The sequence below is a fragment of the Lissotriton vulgaris genome, chromosome 6 (genome assembly GCF_964263255.1).
Source record: "Lissotriton vulgaris chromosome 6, aLisVul1.2, whole genome shotgun sequence".
NCBI classification, from domain to species: Eukaryota; Metazoa; Chordata; class Amphibia; order Caudata; family Salamandridae; genus Lissotriton; species Lissotriton vulgaris.
In genome coordinates this window covers 1,725,635,134-1,725,658,429 of record NC_141694.1, presented here as the reverse complement: position 1 = coordinate 1,725,658,429, position 23,296 = coordinate 1,725,635,134, and the positions used below count along the sequence as shown (strand labels likewise).

Below are 23,296 nucleotides of genomic sequence, written 5' to 3'. Positions count from 1 at the left end.
AGGAACACAGTGCAGATTTCAGGGAAAGATTACAGAGAGATGTAAGCGCTGTCTTTAACTTCCCCAAGGTAGGCAGGAGGGCATAGTAAGACAAAGGAATAGCAGTGTGGGCAGTCCAAAGAAGCAATATAGGGCGCTTTAGCTGATCTGAGAGGAGTTGCTGGAGACATCAAGAGTGTGTCCAGCTTCCTGGGTGTGGACCTGGACAGTTTGTGTGAGGCTTGGTCTCGACAGGGCTTCCTGGAGGGCTGAGGTATCTGTGTTGATGAGGTCCTCTATGTGAAAGTTAACACTGTCTAGTAGAGAAGGAATGAAAGGGAAAAATGAAAGGTACAAGAATGGTACCAATGTAATGTAAATAGACCAGGTGGACAAAACAACAGAGCACCGGTTAAAGATGTAGTCAGATTGATTTTTATTGAGTACAAGAAGCGTTCTGTGCTGGGAAGAAACAATATCAGATAACATAAGGAGCTAAGATCTTTTTATAACAAAGTAAATCCCATCTTCCCTTTTGTCTTCAGTCCTTCCTAAAGATCTGATATTCTCTTTTGTCTTCACAGCCTTTCCTTAAGATCTGATATTCTCTTTTGTCTACACAGCCTTTCCTGAACATCTGATAATCAGTCAATATATCTAGTTCAACGTTGGGGCCTGATGAGGCAGTAAGCCAGGTTTCGGTGAGATAAAAAGCTTAGGGCAGGGGTTTCCAAGAAGTTGCAGATTTTGCATTTGTGTTTAGGTAGTGACCACACATGGATAAGAAAACATATAGGATCATTTAGCTTGCTCAAGTGTCAGTATGTGGCCAATGAATGAGTATTGGTTTCGTGAGAGCTTGAAGGGTCCAGGAGGCAGGCAAAATCACACCCAGGACGGATATAGCAGACAGAAATAGCAGACAGAAACTTTACCAGCGTCAAACAACCTTGGGACTCCGTCAGGTTGCAACTACTAGTAAGCGCTCAGCGCTCCTCGCTCTCCTTGTTCCCTGGCTCCCTCGCGCACGGCGGCGGAAGAAGCGCCCAGCGAGTGCAGAGCATTCATTTTAATCCTCATCTTACTATTTGCTCCCTCGTGCACGGCGACGGAAGAAGCGCCCAGCGAGTGCAGAGCATTCATTTTAATCCTCATCTTACTATTTGCTCCCTCGTGCACGGCGACGGAAGAAGCGCCCAGCGAGTGTTGAGCAATAATGTAACCAGCTAGCATTGTGAATTCGTTAGCATGAGAAGAAATATGCTTTTTTAAAAATTGTATGAAGTGCTTTTAAAAATTTAAACGCTGTCACTATTCACTTGCTGCACATTACCTGACAACTGGAAGGCACACGGCGAGTCTCACTACTCCACCACCAAAAGTTTGGCTGTGTGGAGGGGACTAGCGCCACTAAAAGGAAGTACTCTACACCCACTTCCGTTTTGACACCACTAGCGGCAGGTCAGCACTCTAGTGCCTCGCCTACCCCGGCCATAAAAGACCTGATGTAGGCGCCCCTCCTCAGATCGAAATAGCAGACAGAAACTTTACCAGCGTCAAACAACCTTGGGACTCCGTCAGGTTGCAACTACTAGTAAGCGCTCAGCGCTCCTCGCTCTCCTTGTTCCCTGGCTCCCTCGCGCACGGCGGCGGAAGAAGCGCCCAGCGAGTGCAGAGCATTCATTTTAATCCTCATCTTACTATTTGCTCCCTCGTGCACGGCGACGGAAGAAGCGCCCAGCGAGTGCAGAGCATTCATTTTAATCCTCATCTTACTATTTGCTCCCTCGTGCACGGCGACGGAAGAAGCGCCCAGCGAGTGTTGAGCAATAATGTAACCAGCTAGCATTGTGAATTAGTTAGCATGAGAAGAAATATGCTTTTTTAAAAATTGTATGAAGTGCTTTTAAAAATTTAAACGCTGTCACTATTCACTTGCTGCACATTACCTGACAACTGGAAGGCACACGGCGAGTCTCACTACTCCACCACCAAAAGTTTGGCTGTGTGGAGGGGACTAGCGCCACTAAAAGGAAGTACTCTACACCCACTTCCGTTTTGACACCACTAGCGGCAGGTCAGCACTCTAGTGCCTCGCCTACCCCGGCCATAAAAGACCTGATGTAGGCACCCCTCCTCAGATCGAAATAGCAGACAGAAACTTTACCAGCGTCAAACAACCTTGGGACTCCGTCAGGTTGCAACTACTAGTAAGCGCTCAGCGCTCCTCGCTCTCCTTGTTCCCTGGCTCCCTCGCGCACGGCGGCGGAAGAAGCGCCCAGCGAGTGCAGAGCATTCATTTTAATCCTCATCTTACTATTTGCTCCCTCGTGCACGGCGACGGAAGAAGCGCCCAGCGAGTGCAGAGCATTCATTTTAATCCTCATCTTACTATTTGCTCCCTCGTGCACGGCGACGGAAGAAGCGCCCAGCGAGTGTTGAGCAATAATGTAACCAGCTAGCATTGTGAATTCGTTAGCATGAGAAGAAATATGCTTTTTTAAAAATTGTATGAAGTGCTTTTAAAAATTTAAACGCTGTCACTATTCACTTGCTGCACATTACCTGACAACTGGAAGGCACACGGCGAGTCTCACTACTCCACCACCAAAAGTTTGGCTGTGTGGAGGGGACTAGCGCCACTAAAAGGAAGTACTCTACACCCACTTCCGTTTTGACACCACTAGCGGCAGGTCAGCACTCTAGTGCCTCGCCTACCCCGGCCATAAAAGACAATGCTCTCAGTCAAGCGCAGCGGACGTGCGCAGCGGGCGCGACGTCTGCGCGCCGGAGTCGCGCCAGAGTCATGCCCGTCTGCGCCCGTCCGCGCCGGGACCGCTGGACCTCGGACCCGTTACCCTGATGTACTTCACACCAATCCTTTACATACATATCAGTACTCTAGGGATCATTTACTTTCCATTAGGCAATCTTTACATTCTACCCACTCCTGTCCTATCTTCCTCAATCCCAATACCTCATGTGGGCCGATCAAATGCAACACCTGTACTCCCCACTTACCTACCCCTGTTCATAATACTATTGTCGCCGCTCTCCTCAATACTCGTTCCCTTCCTAGACACAAATGGGACATCTTAGAGCTCATATCGTCTAAATCTTTGGATTTATTATTCTTAACAGAAACCTGGGCAGACTTATCATCGGGACCAGACTTTTCGGCCGCTCTACCCTTAGGATATTGTGTAAGTAGATTGGACAGAGAAGGACAGAAGGGTGGTGGAATAGCCATAGTACATAGAGAAGACATCCGTCTCCATACCACACCCCTATCCCTCAAAGAATGTGAAGCCATGGCCTTCAGTTGCACCTTGTCCAAAAAACAATCATTTGCTGGGACACTAGTGTATCGTCCCCCTGGTTCACGTACTAAATTTCTTGCCAATTTCCATTCCATCTTGGAAAATTCATTAGGATCGACGCATTATACCATCTTGGGTGACTTAAATTTTCACCTAGAGATAACAGATGATACAGACTCTATCACTATTCTAAATGATTGCCTAGCGGCCGGCCTCCATCAATTAGTTGAAGCCCCTACCCACATCGCAGGACATACTTTGGATGCGATTTTCACGAACAATAATGACATCACGGTCTCCAGAGTAGAACCTCTTACATGGACTGACCACTCGGTGGTATATTTTAACATTAAACTTAATCCTATGACTACAGCACCACCTAAGTCACTAACCCACATTTCATCAAGGAATTGGAAAAACCTTAACATCCCTGAATTTTCCACAATGTTAACGGAATCACTGCAAAACACCTACTCTGATCCTAACATAGCATCCAACAATTATCTTACACACCTCACCCAGGCATGCAATACCTTCGCCCCCCTCAAAACTTCCAATAGAAATCGGCATACTCCATCAGCACCTTGGTTCTCGGAGGACCTCCGTAGGCAAAAACAACACTGCCGAAACCTTGAAAGGAGATGGCGCAAGCATTATCACCCATCTGACAAATTAATCTATAAATCAGCCTTGATGAATTATAAACAAATAATCTTCACTCAGAAGACTAACTATTTTGTGTCACAAATTAACTCCGCACAAAATTCCACTAAGCAATTGTTCCAGGTAGTGAACCAGCTTTCCAATCCCCCGGCACCTCCGGAGGACACATCCCAACAACTCTGTGACTCTCTTGCCAAGTTCTTTACTGACAAGGTCATGTCAATCTTTAGCACTTTTGCTCCTTCCACTCACTCCGAGTCATCGATATCCTCACTTGACCTTTCAAATACCCCAGTCACATTTTCTCATTTTCAAGAAACCTCCCAAGAGCGCATCCAACACCTCATAACTAAAATCAAATCCGGCTCCCCTACTGACCCTTGTCCACCTTCTATCCTCAATTCGATCTCACATATTATTACACCAGCAATTGCTAACATTTGTAACACCATGTTTAGCACAGGAATATACCCCTCAGTGTGGAAACAAGCAGTCATACGCCCACTTCTTAAAAAGCCTAACCTAGACCCAGGAGATCCAGCTAGCTACAGGCCCATTGCCTGCCTACCCTTTCCATCTAAGATATTTGAGAGTCTTATGAACACGCAACTCTCTAACTTCATTGAAACCAACGATCTTTTAGACGACACACAATTTGGTTTTAGACAGGCACATGGCACAGAAACAGCACTCATTAAAGCGGCGGATGAGATTAGGTCTACTATGGACAAAGGGGGAGCAGCGGTTCTGATATTGTTGGACTTGTCCGCAGCCTTCGACACGGTCGACCATACCACCTTGGTCGACCGTGTCTCTGCCCTGGGGATTACACACAAAGCAAAAAATCTCATATCTTCATTCCTTGAGAATCGATCCCTAACAGTCAAAATGGGACAATTTTGCTCGCCCACTTTTTCACTTCCATGCGGCGTTCCTCAAGGATCCTCGCTAAGTCCGACATTGTTTAATATATACGTGTCGGACTTGGCGAGGGTAATCAAAGCTCACAATATCAGCCTTACAACCTACGCCGACGATACACAGCTCGTCTTATCTATCCATCAAGACGGTGCGGATGTAGCCGCTAACTTTCAATCAGGCATGTTGGCAATAAGTGACTGGATGACTGCCAATTGCTTAAAGCTGAACTCCTCCAAAACAGAGATAATGGTCTTCGGTAAACTTGAACCCAACTGGTCTCCCGTTTGGTGGCCTGACAAGTTAGGCCCTCCCCCCACCCCGGTCACCAAGGTGAGGAACTTAGGGGTAATATTTGATGATAAACTACTATTTACCCATCATGCTAACAATGTGGTGTCCTCTTCATTTTTCATGTTACGGAAAATAAAAAAGCTACTACCGTATATCCCCAGTACTCACGCAAAAACTCTCATTACCTCCCTAATTTTCTCACGTACAGACTACTGTAATGCTCTTTTTTTGAATGCACAGGCCAAAATTACTAATAAACTTCAGCTAGTTCAGAATGCGGCAGCCAGAGTCCTTCTCAAAATTCCCAAATTTCAATCCATCTCCTTCCATTTGCAAAACCTTCACTGGCTCTCCATCAAAAACCGCATCAGATTTAAGTCCCTCTGTATAGCATATAAAGCAATCAACAATATCGGTCCTGCTTTTCTCAGAGAGGCCTTTAAACCTAAAAACAACATCAGAACCTTGCGCTCCTCTTCCTATCATTGTGTTAATATTCCCCGCACCCGAAGAGTCAACTGGGGAGACAGATGCTTTGTAATAGCCACCGCCAAACTTTGGAATTCTCTCCCCACTAACATCAAAACCAGCCCCACCCTTATGACCTTCAGGAGACAGCTAAAAACTTGGCTTTTCACTCAGTAAACTGCCCTTTCCATGTAACTATTTCTGTCTGACTACTTTTGATCTATAGCGCCGAGACACCCATGGGTATTTGCGCGCTTTAAAAGTCGCATAAATAAATAAATAAATAAATAAATATTTATATGAGGATTTAAACTGTGAGGACCGAACCGGGTAAAGTTGATGTAGGTCCAACTCAGGGATGGAGTAGAGAATTTTGTGCAAAGGGCCAGGGTTGTTGGGCCTCGGCACAGTCCAGGCATAGAATGGTACAGACAGCTGTTCCCTTGAAGTGCCTTTGGCATGCTATAAAGGTGTTAATATAGCACACAAGATGATAGGGGGCGTGGTCATCACAAATGGCACGAAGAGCATGTAATGTGCAAAACGAGGGTGGGACAAAGTGAAAAAATAAAAAAAGGGAGCCCCAGTAGCTGCTTATTTGACACATATTAATTAAAATGACAGTGAGGAAAGAACAAACAAAATTAGCAAAAAATCAAAAGGCTGTTCAAGGATGGTGGAAGAGTAGGAGCCAGGCACCTCCTGCAAACAATGGGTTGCTAGGCAGCCCCACGAGGAAAACAAAGAGTGCAAGTATAGCATAGCATTCTGACTTTGCCAGAGGTTTATTCCAGCGTGGACATGCCATACTGGTGTTACTATAACCTGCATGTATTTATAGGCGTTTAGAACAACAGGCCATCAACCCTACTTTCCCACTTCAGGATTTACGCAGAGACAATTAAAGAACACACTGATGTTATTTGTCCTTTTTTCTTTTTTCAATTCCCATTTTATTATGACATCAGAACAAAATATGGTACAATTACAGTGTCCACACTACAGTACTGTATGACTCATTCAACTTTATTAAGGGCAAACCATATTATATTCCTAGTCCTCCAGTATAGTCCATGTTCCCAAAAAGAGCAAAGGGTGTCTCAACTTTATAGGCTCCTTTACCTTTCTGTATGGGGCGCTTCCTAGGAGTGTCATACAGTGGATCAAAATGAGCGTCAGTCTTCCAATAGGGGTGTGGCAACTGAGAAATGCAAAAGAAATGGCAAAGAGCTAGAGGGGAAAAAGGGTAGTGTGCTATGGAAGAATGGAATGCAAGAAGGATTAACAAAGTGGGACAGACTCAAAGGTAAGTGTCCCTTAAAGTGGAGAAACTGACCTAAGGAATCCTGCTTCATTAAGTCTACTCATATTTGTCTTACTAATAAAACAATGATGAATAGTGTGAAAATTATTAACGTTGGTGATATATTTTTAGTAAATAAGTGTAAAACAAAGTACACGTTAGAAGCATTAGTGAAAAAGTGCAAAATGAAACACCATACGTGTAGAAAAATGAAAGTAACATTAAAACGCGTGGAGAGCATGAATAAATAAACTTTATGTGAACTAAGATTTATGTGAGAGAAATAAATGGAAATATTAAATAGAAAATGCTTATGAAAAAGTTATGCAAAAACACTTATTTTTCTTTAAATAGAATGTAAAAGACATATTAATTAATAAATGGTCTAATTAGAATAATATTTGTGGATATAATACAGAATGATGATTCATTTGCCATAATTAGCTTTAATGAAATTTATCGTAGTAACTAAAATGTCTTTTATTTTCCTAGAGAGAGATGCATTACAAAATCCAATGAAGGCCTCAAAACCTTGCTTGAATTATATTTTCTTTTTTTTAAATGTAGGCTTCGAGAGAAAATGTATGTTGTCCTTCACTAGTTCAAATTTTCTGTGTTAGTTTGTTTAGCTGTGCACAATTTAATCTCAAGGAATTTCCTCTTGACTGTTTACTGTGAATGAACTTGTTGGGTGAAAGTTACAAACCAGTGTATGACTTTCTTCAATGAACTTTGTTGATCTAGTATGGTCAGATGATAACCTTATTCTGAAAAAACCAACGAAAACGAGAAGAAGCTATGAATTATATTTTAGGAGATTGGACATGTTTCTATGAGAGGAGAGCTTTGCTGCTGTTTTCTCTATGCTACTCTGACTGGCTGCTGTCCTTGCTAATCCTGACTGAGAATGTCCTGAATTCTTTGCACTTCATCGGCTGGTGATGTTCTCATAGCTATACCTTTTCGGGCAAGAGGTTAGCTTCCTTTCTCATTGCACACTGTGCAAATATTACTCTAGGTTTGTATAAAATCAAATTGCATATTGATATTTCAAATAAAATATTTCCCTTCTGTTTCTCTCTAATCAATTGCCTGTTATTGATATTGTGCTGAATTTGATGAAAATAGTTTCTTATATTAGTGATTTACCTGTAACATTTGTTTATGAAGAAACTTATGATTCTTGCTAATGTGTTCATGTACCGATCATTCATATTCTGAAAACTTAGATAAAAAGTGACTTGTTAAGTATATCAGAGTTTGTCATTATTATGAATTTACTGACAGATTGTACATAGTATGACAGTTGTTATTAAGTTAGTTATTTCCTTCATTAGGGTCTTCATGAGGGGAATTGTATCTGTCTTTTCATAGGCAAGTCCCTATTAGATCTGCACAAGGATTCATCAGAGGACATGCTGTTGTAATTGGTTATTAAGTTCTCATGGGCCCGAACTGCTAATCATAAAAGAGACTAGTGGGATAAAAATTAGTGATATCTTTAAGGATAAATTTCACATTTTTAGGGCAAAGGAGAAGCAAGGGGTGTAAATATATAGGAATACCAGGAGTCCTTCACAATGGTGCTAAACTGTTTTCTTATCCAGAGGTCATTTTGAGCCTGTTCCTCTGCATCTATTTTAAGCACATTCATGACACTTCTTATGCTTCACAGCTGAAGACACCCAGTCTCTCCCAAACCACAACAGAATTTGAGTAATTGGGACAGGTGAAAATAACAGACAAAAGAGACAATCTGATAGGTAAATGAGGGAACACACAAATTATAAGGCTTAAGCTACAAGCACATTAGTGATGGGATTCTATAGGGTAATACTATCGATGCAGAAGAAAATGATGGAAGGTCTAATACCACTTGAGGATCTATTCAGGCTCAGCACCTAAGGCCCATAGGAATGAATGGGGAGTTATTCCTTATTTGCGATTAGCAATTAGCTAATCGCAAATGAGATTGCGATTTCAAGGGTGCAGGGGTGTCCAAAGGACACCCTGTAACACCCCTGAAATGTAAATTTACACAGATGTTACACACACACATGTCCAAAGGACATGTGTGTGTGTAACATGCAACTTAGAAAAATGCATTTAAATGCATTTTTCTAAGTTTTCGCTATTTACCACGAGGTTTGACTTCGTGGTAAATAGCGGTTCTAAATTGCGAATTCGCAATTTTTAAATGTTTCAAGAATAGCATTTAAGGAATCTCTAATAGAGATTCCTTAAAGGCTATTCCTCGCAAATTTGCGAGTTTTTAAATAGCGAATTTTGCATTTGGGATGATGAATCCTAAATGCAAAAATTGCACTCGCAAAGGACCAGATTCTCAGAATCTGGCCCTTTGCGAGCGCAATTTCGCTTGATGAATCGGGCTGATAGAGGGTAAAAACTGTTGTAAAAAGCATGAAGAGAAACAAGTTAAAATTTGGCATTCTAAAACGTTTTAAAGAATGAGGGCCCCATCCCACCCACGTCAGATAGGCTCCCCTTCGCACTCCTTCAGCTGCTTGGTCTCAGAACGAGTTCGGGCATGATTGGAGAAGGGGCTTTACTAGGCTCGGACGGGTGAGTCCTGTTGTAGGTGAACAATTCGGGGCTCATTCCCTTGCAATGCTCATGGCGTCCCTTTCTTCCAGGTTGCGTAAAGGGCATATCACTATAGTGCCCTGAGGAGCAAATGTAGTCTTGAATGAAGCTGCCAAGGGTGTGAAGAGAGGAAGCAGTTATCGTCAGCCGTGGGTACTCAAGTTTCGTTCAGATCGAGGGCTCACAGTAGCAAGAGATATTCCTTGCAGGTCCGTGCCCCATATGGGGCACCACTAACACATTATGCGGGGCAAGTTGAAAGCGGGACTGAGCAGCAAGAAATTGTCTCGGGGGCCGGGGGGAGATGAGTAGTGCAACTGCAGATTTCATAAACCTCACAAATTGGGCTGCTAGCTGCGCTGATTCGGCGGCATAGTAATATTTGACTAGACCCATGGTCAAGTGCATTCTATAACAATAGGATCCTGATGTATATTTATTGTTGGCAGTCCTTTGAACAAGGAGTTAAATTCATCCACTGAGCATACCCATGGTGCTTTTCTTGGAATCCTGAGGGTATTAGGATTCATTGTGCAAGAGCAGACTGCCATCATTTAAAGTAAAGCTAGCGGGCGTGGCCAAGATGGCGGGGTGAGCGGACGCTTCCTCCCGTAGCTCCTCCGGCCCAGCTCCGCTTGAGCCCCGATTTCTGCGCTTCTCTCCCCCCGCGGCTGCACCGCGGGTGAGAGGACTGTGCCGGAGTTCCTGGGGCACATTTTGGTGCCACTTCGGCTTCTGTGGCCCCGGGGGAAGTTCCCGAGAAGTTCATTCTGAGATCGCTCCGAGGAGTGGAGTCCGGGTCGCCCCGAGGAGAAGAGCTTGGAGGCGGAGCGTAGTGCGGCGCTGTCCGCGCGCCTCGGCTGGCCCGAGTGCTGAACAGCGGAAAACCTGTGATCCCGAGGGAGCGGACTAGACGGACTCCGCGGAGTGAGGTGGCTCCCTGGCCGGTGCCCTGGCGGCGGGCACCATTGCTGGACGACGGACTTTAGCCCTGCACCGGCGGTCCCCCCCCTACCCGGGGCCTCGAAGGGTGACGACTTGCGAACTCCGCGCCTGGAGACGCTGGATGGCGGAGCTCGAGCAGTGCCCGAGCCGGACAAATCAATTGGTGGTGGAGGGAGGCATTGGTTTCATGCTCTCCGGACCCGTTACCGTTTGAGACTCGCCCATGGACTTGCTGGCCCGGGCTGCCTTCTTGGGTCCCACCCTACCGCCATCTTGTCTTTGTGTGGCTGAGCCCAGTGATCCCTGCCCGCGCCCTTCTCACACGGGAGCCCCGGCTGGTCCTGGCACCAACTCATCTGCTGCCCTCCCTGGGAGCACGAAGCAGGAGGCCTACACTTCGGACGTTGCTGCCTGTCCTACTGGCCCAGGGGCCGTCTTGCCCAGACCCAGGCCGCCATTTTGTCGCCTGTGACGCACTACCCTTGTCTTCGGCGAAGGCCTCACATCTGGTGCCCGCAAGCGGCGGAGCTCGCCTACAGCAACTGACCCTGGGCTTTGCCGGGCCCCAAGATGACTGGAAGACGAGGCGCAGCGCGAGGAGACCGCACTTTGCCGGAAATGCTCGGCAGGTCCCAGCAACTACGCGACAGGACGCAGCCGTCCCCGGGGGCCTCCCGGGCATCAACGGACGCAACTGTGGGCGAGCCGCCGGTCACACGGTCCTTCATGGAGGACCTATTCAGCTCCCTTAAGGAGGAATTTCAAACTCTTAAAACCGAAGTGGCTGGAGAGGTCCGGGAGGTGCGCAGGGAGGTCGAAGGCCTGGGCGAGCGGGTCGATACTGTGGAGACGGCGGCTCAACGCCGCGATGAGGAGATAACCCATCTCCAGCAGGATGTCCTCCGCCTCCGGGAGCAATGTGTTGAGCTCCAGGCCCACTCGGAGGACCTCGAGAACAGGTCCAGGCGGAACAACATCCGGGTGCGGGGTGTTTCATCCGCGGATGAAGGTGCGGACCTAATGGCTTACCTACAGGACCTGTTCCGCGACATCTTGGGGGAAGGAGCGGATTTCCCAATCCGCATTGACAGAGCACATAGGGTGGGCCGCCAACGCCAGTCATCGGCACCCCCGCCTGATATCCTGGCATTCTTGCCGGATTTCCCCCTAAAGGAGCGCATCATGACGGAGGCCCGCAGGAAGCAGCCACTGACCTTCCGAGATAGACCTGTGGCGCTCTATCAGGACCTGTCCGCCATTACACTACAGAAGCACAGGTCCTTCCGCATCGCTACGGACTTTCTGCGAGAGCACGAGACAGCCTATTCCTGGGGTCACCCCTTCCGTCTTATCTTTCGATGGAATGGGGTGCTGCATCAGCTGCGCTCCTTACAGGATGTCTGCAGAGTGCTGGGTCTTACTGCTACGGAGGAGGAAGGGGCTACACCCGCATGGCGGCGCCCCGAGCGGCGGGGCCGACGGAGGTCGAGAAGGCGCCCATCGTCAGCACCGGCGAGTCGTCCAGACTCGCCCACCATCAGATCTGAAATGGCGGAGGCCCTGAGGACTGCGGCCAGGAACTTGCCTGAATCTACTGGTGTGGCCTTAACGGCCTAATTTTTCTCCGGGGGGAGAGGCTCTTTGCTTTGACGATGCTGGGCTGGGGGGGCGAGGGGGGTGGTGTGTGGCTGGACGTCCACTTGACTGGTTTCTGCAGACTCGCCCATTTGGGCTAGACTGAGACTATGGGGTGTTGTTTTCTGCTTTTTGTTTTGGCTGGTTGCCATAAGGGGGTTTTGGGGGGGTTTCACTGTTGGTTTGTTGTGGGGGGGGTCCCGTCCGAACTTGTCCGAATGTGTACGATGCCGCTTTTGGCCTTCCCTGCACCCCTACCCCGCGCGCCCCCTCCGCTGATCCCCCGCCTGCGGCACAGCGCGTTGTTTCCCCGGGGGCGATGCCACCCCTGAAAGTTGTGACCCTTAATGTTAAGGGTCTGAATAACCCCGTGAAGCGTAGGGCGATCCTTTCCCTGCTGGAGGGGTCGCAGGCGGATATCTGCCTCCTGCAGGAGACCCATTTACTTTCCAGGGACTGCCATAGGTTGCGCTCTGCTAAGTTCCCCACGCAACTCTTTTCCTCTGCTGCGACTAAGACCGCTGGGGTGGCCATTCTCCTAGCCAGCTCCTTTAGGGGGGAGGTGTTGTATAAACATGCTGAGCAGAAGGGGAGACTTTTAGTGTATCGCATGCGCCTGGGTGGTGTTGCCTTTACGGTTGGTTCGGTTTACAGCCCAAACGACCACCAGGATCGTTTCCTGGAATCGGTGTTGGTGGACGTTACTGCCTCGCCCGATCGCCATATCATCTTGGGGGGAGACCTGAATATGGTCTTCGACTCCACTCTAGATAGGTCTGCCCAGCGCTTCCCGCAGACGGGGGAGCTTTCTGGGGCGGTACAGGACCAGATTGCGGAGTTGGACCTGCATGACCTCTGGCGCACCATGCACCCCACCGATAGGGACTACTCCTACTTCTCCCACGCACACCGCACTTATTCGCGGTTGGATTATCTTTTGGTGAGCGGCCCACTTCGCTCGGCCGCCATGGCGGCGGACATCGGGGTCTTGTCCCTGTCCGATCATGCGCCGGTTTCCGGAGTCTTTGCGTGGCCGGCGGCCCCCCCCCTCCAGAGGGATGTGGCGGCTCCGGGACACGCTTCTCCATAAGAAATCGGTGGTGAAGCGGGTGGAGGAGGTCATCCAGGACTACTTGACCCACAATAACAACTCTGACACGTCCCTGGCTACGCAGTGGGCGGCTTTGAAAACAGTCGTCAGGGGAGAGTTTATCTCCATTTCCTCGGCGGAAAACAAGGAACGCCAGCGCAAGAGGGAGGAACTGACAGCGCAGGTTAGGGAGCTTGAGCAGGTCCACCGCCGTACGGGGGCTCCTCGTGTTTGGAAGCAACTGAAGGCGGCACGGAAACTCCTCTCTGCGTTGGATCTGGATCGGGCGGAGTACGCAGCGCTGCGCCTGAAACATGCCTTTTACACCGGCGGGGACAGGTGCGGTAAGCTCCTGGCCCATAGGCTCAGGGCCGCGCAGCAGCGCAATGTGGTGAAGGAGCTGGTGGGAGTGGGTGGGATCCCGGTTTCCGGTGACGCGGAGGTGGCAGATACCTTTCGTTCCTTTTACGAGGCACTGTACGCTTCAGAGCCTTCCCCACCGGGAGAGGCTGAGGCCTATTTGGATTCCGTGACCCTTCCGGCCCTGGACCCCTCCCAGGCGGCCCACCTAGAGAGGGACATTCACGTGGAGGAGGTTGTCTCCGCGATCGCACGGCTGAAGCATGGTAAAGCCCCGGGCCCGGATGGCTACACGGCCTTGTTTTACAAGACCTTCTGTCCCACTGTTGCTCCTCTCCTGGCCCGCTTGTTCAATTCCTTCTCCGAACCGGGTGCCATCCCACCGGACCTCCTCTCGGCGACTGTGTCGGTTATCCCCAAGCCGGGGAAGGACCGGACCTTGTGCGGCTCGTACCGGCCCATTTCGCTCCTAAATGTGGACCTCAAGCTTTATACCGGAATCTTGGCGGCCAGACTGGGTCTCCACCTACCAGGTTTGGCGGAGGCGGATCAGGCCGGTTTTGTACCCGGTAGGCAGACGGTCGACAACACGAAGAGGGTGACGCACGTACTGGAAAAGGCCTCACGCGTCCCGGGGGAGCGGATGCTTCTATCGGTCGACGCGGAGAAGGCCTTTGATAGGGTTCATTGGCCATATCTCGAGCTGGTTCTTGGGAAACTGGGGATCGGCGAGAAGTTCCGCACGATGGTCTTTAACTGCTATAGGCGACCGTCGGCGTCAGTGCGTGTCAATGGACACAGCTCCGGCAGCTTCGCCATTGAGCGTGGCACGAGACAGGGCTGCCCCCTCTCGCCGCTCCTCTTTGCCCTTTATATGGAACCGTTTGCGCAGAGGATCCGCGACAACCCGGACGCTATTGGGGTGAAGATGGGGCAATACACGCACACTGTCAGCTTATACGCGGACGATGTCTTGCTGACCCTGGATGACCCCAGGCGGTCACTTCCTGCCTGCGTCCAGGAGCTGAACGCCTTTGGCCGCGTCGCGGGCTTTAAAATGAACATGGCCAAGTCGGCTGCGCTGGATGTGTCGCTTTCTGCCGACACCAGGCGGGACCTTCAAAGTCTCTTCCCTATGCAGTGGTCCTCCTCCACGGTGACCTACCTGGGCATTTTACTTGCTCCCTCCCTGCCTGCTATGGTCGAGGCTAACTATTCCTCTCTGGGCAAAAAGATCAAAGAGGAACTCGGCCGATGGAACAAGGGCCTGCTTTCGTGGCTGGGCCGTATTGCGGCGGTGAAGATGACAATACTACCCCAGATCCTGTATCTTTTTCGCGCTCTGCCTCTTCAGCCCCCCGTGGGTTGGATACGGCAGGCGCAGGCAGACATCTCCCGCTTTGTGTGGCAGGGCCGTAAGCCTCGGATGAAGCGGGTCCTCTCCATGCTTGCCCCGGAGGCGGGAGGTCTCGGAATCCCGGACCTCCGGAAGTACTTCCAGGCGGCACAGCTCCGGTACCTGGTGGAGTGGAGCCGGTGGGAATCGGACAAACACTGGCTCTTTCAAGACCAGGCAGTTGCAGGCCGTACCCTCCAGGAGGTCCCGTTCCTGCGGCGCATCCATCGCCCACCTAATCTCTACGCTTCTTTTATCACCCGGGTCCCGCTACGAGTGTGGGACGCGGTGTGTGAGCTTCGGGAGCTCACCACCTTTCCATCGCCGTTCACTCCCATTGCTGGCAACCCGGACTTCACCCCGGGTCTGGAGCCGGGGGCCTTTTCCCACTGGGTGAGCGCGGGATGTAGGGCGCTTTTCCAGATCTACGGGCCGGAGGGCGTGCTCCCCTTCCAGCAGCTCCGACAGGAGTTTGGCCTGACAGAGGGGGACAGACTGCGTTACATGCAAGTCCGCCACTGGGCTCTTCAACCCCCAGTGCGTGACGTCGCCGCCCGTTCGATTACGCCCTTTGAGCGATGGTTGGTAACCCGGGCCTCGGACGCCAAACTCATCACTGATTTGTATAAGTTTCTCCAACCCCCGCCGTTTCATTACCATAACCCAGGGAGGGAACGCTGGCACAGGGAACTGGGCAGGACCCTGAGCCACAAGGAGTGGGACAAGATTGCATATCGGGCGAGGCACTCTGCGTACCACACTGGGCTGACGGAAACCTTCACTAAAGTGTCCACCTATTGGTATTACACCCCGGAGCGGCTCTATGAGATGCGCAAAATAGGCGATAAGGGTTGCTGGCGCGGCTGCGGACAGGAGGGTACCCTCACGCACATTCTCTGGGAGTGCCCGGTGCTGTCGGCCTACTGGAAGGAAGTCTTAGATGAGGTGGATAGGCATTTTGAGATCGAGCTTCCGCGCTTCCCCGCGTATGTCTTGCTTGGCCTCCCCAATGATTTGATGTACCCGCTGAAATCCCGTAGGGGCAGGCAGATTGCGATTGCGCTGGGCTCCGCCGTCCAGAACATACTGGTACTTTGGCGCACCCCCACTGCCCCCTCTATCACTGGTTGGTTGCATAGGCTCTGGCAGGTACTGGGCATGGAGAAGATATCGCTAACGGTGGCTGGGAATGTTGACCAGTTTGAGGAGCTCTGGCATCCCTTTTTGGCACTGCTGTCCACGGAATTTCGCGAGCTTACGTGTCCACGGTACCTGCGCCTCCTTAGGCTGACGCCGCCGGCGCCAACGGCGGAGTGAATGTGCGGATTGGGGGTCGAGGGTTGGGGGTGGGAAGTGGAGTTATATGCTTTTAATGCTGACTTTCGGACGGGGATGTTGGGGTATTGTTTTTTCTTCCTTCTTTCTTTGCTTTTCTTTCTCCTTCCTTTCGGGGGTCGAGGGGCTGGTGGAACGGTATGCTTCTCTCTTACTGTGTCGCGGAGTGTTATTTTGGCTTGACCTTGCCTAGGGAGTGGGGGCCTACAGGGGGGTCGTACAGAATGCCTTATTGCCTATGTCTTTGCTTTGTTACCCTCTGGGGCATCCTGTCTCCCTCTTTTCCTTCTTACTCGCGGCAACGTTTTGCTTCTTGTATTGTATGTTTACCTGACTTCCTGCTCCCCTCCCCGTGTTTTTCTTATGCCTTAATAAAATACTTTAAACCTAAAGTAAAGCTAGCTGATGTGGGTTATTCCTTTGCCCCAGGCTGAATGCTGTAACTGACAGAACAAAAATGTGAATTGCCCAACAACAGACCAATAGATCAGAAGTGCAGCTTGACAGCCACTAGAAGTAAGCATATTATATCGAATTTTACTGAAATTGAAAGGTCTCAGGGAATGCCAGACCCAACAAATATTGTTAGTCGATAGATCATACCTTTGTAACCTATTTACTTTGCCGAGGTTTTTTAGCTATGCTGTAAAGCATCAGAAGATGCTGTGAGCATGGGAACAAGCTAAAATAAAAAAAAGCGCTGGGGAGCAACAGAAGGTGAGCAGGTGTGGGCATCACCGTGCTTCACAGCCTCCCAGACTACAAGGGCATCCGGAACAATGCAGCACACATCCTCAAGGGCCAGAAGTCAATCTGTTCAGAACACTCCCACCTAATGGATCTCCACTGTCTCTTCTCGCCAACACACACTACCTTCAAAGACAGCTGAATAATCTACAAAGCTTTAGGATCTGCAACCCATCTATCTGACTGACAAGTTCATCATCTCCAGTAGGCCTATGCACACCGGTAGCTAAGAGACCAACAAATCAGAGGTTTAGAAGTGCAAAAAAACAAACAAAACAACAGGCCTTCTCCATCCCTGCATTCAGAATCTGGAAAAACATCCCTGTGTCCCTCAGGACTGAGTAACCTTCAATATAGAAAAAGCTGAAGACGCGCCTCTTTCAACTACATTGCACGGCGACACAATAAATAGCCCATTACAGTCTCTGACAGCAGCTCTGTGTAAATGCATTATGATTGTATTTCTGCCTTCGATCCTTGTGAGGAGGAGGCCGGACTAGATGAGAACCGTACCTTGCGCTATCCTAAAATCGAACCGCAACACCCACGCTCCTTTGCTGTGTCTTCTCAGGAGGTCGGAAGCGGTGAAGGCAGTAGCCCGGAAGAGGAGGAGAACCAACCCGGATGCAATACGGCAGAACGAATGACAGACCGCTACAAAGACGAGGGCGGAGACTGAGAGCGTTCTCGCCGAAGACGGAGAAAGGAGTGCAGAGACAGACAGAGAAAGAAGACGCAGGACCCGTAGAAGGGGCAGGAGCCCTTGACGACGGTGCGGACCCGGTACAGGAGGAAGCGGGACCCAAGGAGACCCAGCCCAACACCGAACAAGACGTCGACGAAGACAGCTGGTGTGAGGACTGGTGGTGTCCGGTGGATGCTGGAGAGCGGCCGTGACTCTGGGAAGAGTTACGGCGGGGTCGGTGAGTGACATCGGCTCTAGGGGATTGTAACGGGTAGCGGGTGGGGAAAAGACACGGGGAGGGGTTTTTCTTTCTAAGGGGTATTGGCGCGCATTGTGCATCAGGTAAAATCACCGGACCCCGACCTGAAACAAAGGGTGGTTAAACGCACAGCGCTCTGTTGTCTTTGGTTCCTTCATAAATGTGCAAACTATAATCAGTGGGAGCACTCTTATTGATTTTGCCTTAGACACTGTGAAAACTCGTATCTGTGAGCACTTCCAAAGTTTCTTTCTTAGGCACTATAAACCTCTGCAAATATCCTGTACTATCAAACTTCAACCCCTTACAACTCCGTTACTCACTACTGGCCCTGTACACTAAAAGGTGTGGTGAAGTGAAAACTTCTCTCTAGGATATTTTTGTCGTTCTCAAGGTACCTTCCTTTATTCCTCCCTTCTCTTATGAGCCACCGGGGAGAACCACCACGTCCTGAAGACAAGGCGAAGACCACACGGGCCCTTTCATCGCCTGACACTTCCCCGGAGACATCGGAAGAAGAGGAAAAGTTTGAAGACTCTTTGCAACCTCCCGTCACATCGTCACTTGTTGTTAATAAACCTTCTTCCTTTAAACCACCACTACCGCCTCCACGCCTGTTTATCAAACCCGCCCTCTTACAATCCTATAGTACGCTCCCTGCCTATTGGCTAGGTTAGTGCTAATCGAATAGCAACATATATTCATACATACAAAGCTTGGTTGTCCTTCGCCTGGACCGACCTTGCTGCCCTCAGATATTTTAAAAGCTAATTACCCCTTCGTGGTGGCATGATGCAGGGTTGGCTCTACATTAGAGCCGGCTCTTTTAACTGAGCGTTGCATCTTCAGAGAAGTGACTGGCGCCCTCTCCAGGTAGGATGTGTCACACATTTTATTACTAGACTCGAGGGTTCAACCAAGAATGCGCTGCTACAACAAACAAAGGTCTCTCTACGACGGAGAGCAGCAAACATCTTCAAACTACGTGTGTAAATACAGTGGATTCGGGGTAATCACTGAAAATAATCTATCAGAGACACTGCAATTAAAGTAATTAACAAATTCATTAAATGCAGTGTTGTCTTATTTCTCATTTTCCCCGAGGGAAGCCAGCTTTGTAACAACAGGTTATGTTAACTTTGGTGCTGCAACGGATTGCGGTCGAAATAAAACCAGGTTAACGCACTAAACAAACAGGCAGAATGTGGGCCAAAATGGAATAACTTTCAGAGGTAGCAGCTTGGCGGTAATGCAACACACTGGAGGCCGCCTCATCTCCGGCTCAGCTCTTGTAGGGCTGCCAGCACAGTGCTCCAAGCAAGGACACCCCTTCAATGAAGTGCATGGACTAGAGATCACAACACACATCCACTGAACAGCCTCCATGACACAGCACCGACCTACTACTACCACCATTTGACCCTGAAGTGACTCCAATGTGCTGCTGAGAGGGCAGGAAAAGAAAGGCACAAGAAACTGCAGACAGGGCTGGGAAAGGTCATGTTTGCTTTCTGATCCTGCTGCAGTCTTCTGGATTTTTTTTTTTACAATTTTATTTTGCTTTTTCAGACGAAAACAGGTAAACATGACATCATACAGAGTCGCCAGAGATAATAAATTAGACACACATAACAAGAAGAACAAATCCTATACCCTAAGTGCCACCCCAATCCCTCACACAGTGTTCACAATTCGACGGAACAAATGTCTGGTTCAGAGGAACACATGGATGTCAGATGCGAGCAGTGTTTTAGACAAAACATATGAAAACCTCCACTCCTTTGTAGCCTCTTAAGATAGGTGGTGAAGGGGTGCCAAGTAGCATCAAAGTTGGTGATCCAATCACGGATGAGAGAAGTCAATGTTTCCATGGCATAGGTAGACCGAACTTTCCCCTACCACATATCTATAGAAGGAGACAGTGGCTGTTTCCATAATTGCGTCACACAGAGTTGTGCTGCCAGGAGTAGTTGGCATAGAAGGCGGACCGAGGGGTCGAGGGAAAACTCAGCCAGACCCCGGACCGCCCAACAGATTGGTTTGGGCCTTGAGTGGGAAGTGGAAATTTGGGGATGGTCCGCACTGCGCTCTGTATCTCCACCTAGAAAGACTTAATCACAGGGCATGACCACCATATATAACAAGCATTTGCAATGCAATAGGTCTCGCATTGGGAAAGTTTGAGCTATTGGTATTGTAAAAGACACATTTTTTATTTATGTGTTGGTTTTGAAAATAGCGAAATTAATAGCTTTGTCATTTATAATGCCAATAGTTTTAACTTTCGCAAATGTGACATCTTTAGAATTTGTAATGCAATATGTGTTGTATTTACGTGACTTAGATGTATTGATATTACAAATAACAATGGCTACATTTTTAAAAATAATTAATACTTAAAAAGTGGCTAATGTAATTTATAATAGCAATAGCTTAAACTTTTGTAAATAACTTTTGTGAAGATTATGTTCAGTGTATTTTATTGTGACGAAAATCCAAGAACAGAAGTGAAATATTAACATTTTTTTGTGACATTTGTAATAAAGCGTGAAACATTGAGAGAACATATTTGAACCAGTTGTTGTTGAATGGTTGCACAGATTGATGCTGTGGTGGCGCCGAGTGATGTTGTGGTGGCAACAAGTGATGGTGTGGCGTTCAGTAATGCTGTGGTAGCGCATAGTGATGCTGTGGTGCCCCTGAGTGATGCTGTGGTGCCCCTGAGTGATGCCGTGGTGCCCCTGAGTGATGCCGTGGTGCCCCTGAGTGATGCCGTGGTGATGCGATAAATATATAGATAGATAGAGGGCGATAGATAGATAGATAGATAGATAGAGTGAGGGCGATAGATAGAGTGAGGGCGATAGATAGAGTGATGGCAATAGATAGAGTGATGGCAATAGATAGAGTGAGGGCGATAGATAGAGTGAGTGTGATAGATATAGTGAGTGTGATAGAGTGAGGGTAATAGATAGAGTGAGGGCGATAGATAAGAGGGAGGGCGATAGATAAGAGGGAGGGCGATAGATAAGAGGGAGGGCGATAGATAGAGGGAGGGCGATAGATAGAGGGAGGGCGATAGATAGAGGGAGGGCGATAGATAGAGGGAGGGCGATAGATAGAGGGAGGGCGATAGATAGAGGGAGGGCGATAGATAAGAGGGAGGGCGATAGATAAGAGGGAGGGCGATAGATAAGAGGGAGGGCGATAGATAAGAGGGAGGGCGATAGATAAGAGGGAGGGCGATAGATAAGAGGGAGGGCGATAGATAAGAGGGAGGGCGATAGATAAGAGGGAGGGCGATAGATAAGAGGGAGGGCGATAGATAGAGGGAGGGCGATAGATAGAGGGAGGGCGATAGATAGAGGGAGGGCGATAGATAGAGGGAGGGCGATAGATAGAGGGAGGGCGATAGATAGAGGGAGGGCGATAGATAAGAGGGAGGGCGATAGATAAGAGGGAGGGCGATAGATAACAGGGAGGGCGATAGATAACAGGGAGGGCGATAGATAACAGGGAGGGCGATAGATAAGAGGGAGGGCGATAGATAAGAGGGAGGGCGATAGATAAGAGGGAGGGCGATAGATTAGAGGGAGGGCGATAGATAGAGGGAGGGCGATAGATAGAGGGAGGGCAATAGATAGATAGAGTGAGGGCAATAGATAGAGTGAGGGCGAATTCGTAGAATTCCCCAAAGGCCTCCGCTATCGCCACTTCGTCTGCGACAAGGCCACCCCTCTCCGTCTGTATGGCCTGCACCCCCTGTCGTTGGCGCTGTTCACGTAGCTTGCTCGCTAAAAGCCGACCACAGCGGTCCCCTCCCGAGTAGTACGCCTGCTTGAGGCGTAGAGCTGCATATTCCGCGGTGTCCTGATCTAGAACGGCTAGCATTTTCCTCTCGGTGCATAATTACCGCCAGGCCCGTGACGCCCCTGTGCGCTGGTGCATTTGCTCCAGTTCCGACACTCGTTGCGTAATTTCGGCCCTCTTCTGCGCTCTTTCTTTATTATTGGCCATGGCGATAGATATAAATTTGCCCGCAGGACCGCCTTCAGGGTCGCCCACTGGGTGGCCCGCGAGGTGTCGGTATTGTTGTTGTGGGTCAAGAATTGTGTGATAGCAGTTTTAATCCGCTCCACCGTTGACGCGGTATGATGAAGTGCCTCTCTAAGGCGCCAATGTCGGCGCGGGGTCTGTGCTGCCGGTAAGAGGAACGTGGCCACCATCGGGGAATGGTCAGATATCGAGGCCGGCATGATGTCCATCTCCAGCGTTTGCGCTACCAATGGGGAGGTGCATAGAAAGTAATCCAGCCTGGCGTATGACTTGGGGGCCCCTGAGTGGTACGTATATGCGGTGCTACGTGGGTGGCTATGTCTCCATAGGTCAGTAAGGCCGAGATCTTGGAGGTAAGCTTGTCCGGCCTTGAAGAGGGCCCCGACCTGACCCCCACCGTTGGCATGAGCGATCCGCTGTGTTATGAAAGACCAAGTTAAGGTCGCCCCCTAGGAGGAGCCGGCGCTCCGTGTTGGCTGTGGCTGCTGCTAATGCTGTCCTGAGAAATGTTTCCTGCCCCTCGTTAGGTGCATAGACTGACACCACTATTAATGTCTGACCTGCTATCAGGAAGCGGTGCACCAACAATCTCTCCTTGATTTCTGCCTCCCGCTACAGAACCTTGCCTGTGAACGACCTGGACACCAATATTGATACCCCTGCCACTTTCTTGAAAGAGGAAGAAAAAAACTGTATAGGAAAGGCCCGGGATTTGAGTCGATGTTGGTCCTTGGGCAGGAGGTGTGTCTCCTGTAGGAGGCAAATGTCGGCTGCCGAGTGCTCTAAAAGGGACAACACCGCCTGGCGCTTAATGGGGTTATTGAGGCCTCTCACATTCAGAGAGAGGACTTTAAGCCTGGGGTGTGGCATCGGTCATCAGGGTGGCTTCTGAGGCTGTGAATGATGTACAAGGAATAAAAAAAGGAAAACGGAAAGCAACTGAAATAGGTGGACAAGGGGTACCCCCCAGCAACAACCATCCCTCCCACCCCGACCCCCAAAAAGTCCCAACACCCCCCCAGCAACCCCCAGCCTACCCGCCCCCCTTCACCCTCCCCAACCTCAACTTGAGATCCCCAACCATGAACCTTAGTCCCGGGCCTTTCCGAAGTGAGGTCAGGCCCGTAGAGTCTCAAAATGGAGGAGTGTGTGGCAGTGGCGACCCCTGTGCCTCCCCCCCCCCCACACCCGAAAACGCATAGCGGTGAAGGCAAATTCCCAAACAACGTTAATTCCGGG

At 49.5% G+C, this 23,296-nt stretch overlaps 1 protein-coding gene across 2 annotated transcripts in view; it reads right to left on the bottom strand.

The window, feature by feature from the left end:
• MIA3 (MIA SH3 domain ER export factor 3) overlaps window positions 1-23,296 on the bottom strand; it is a 340,580-nt gene that overhangs the window by 249,488 nt on the left and 67,796 nt on the right. The window lies entirely within an intron of this gene.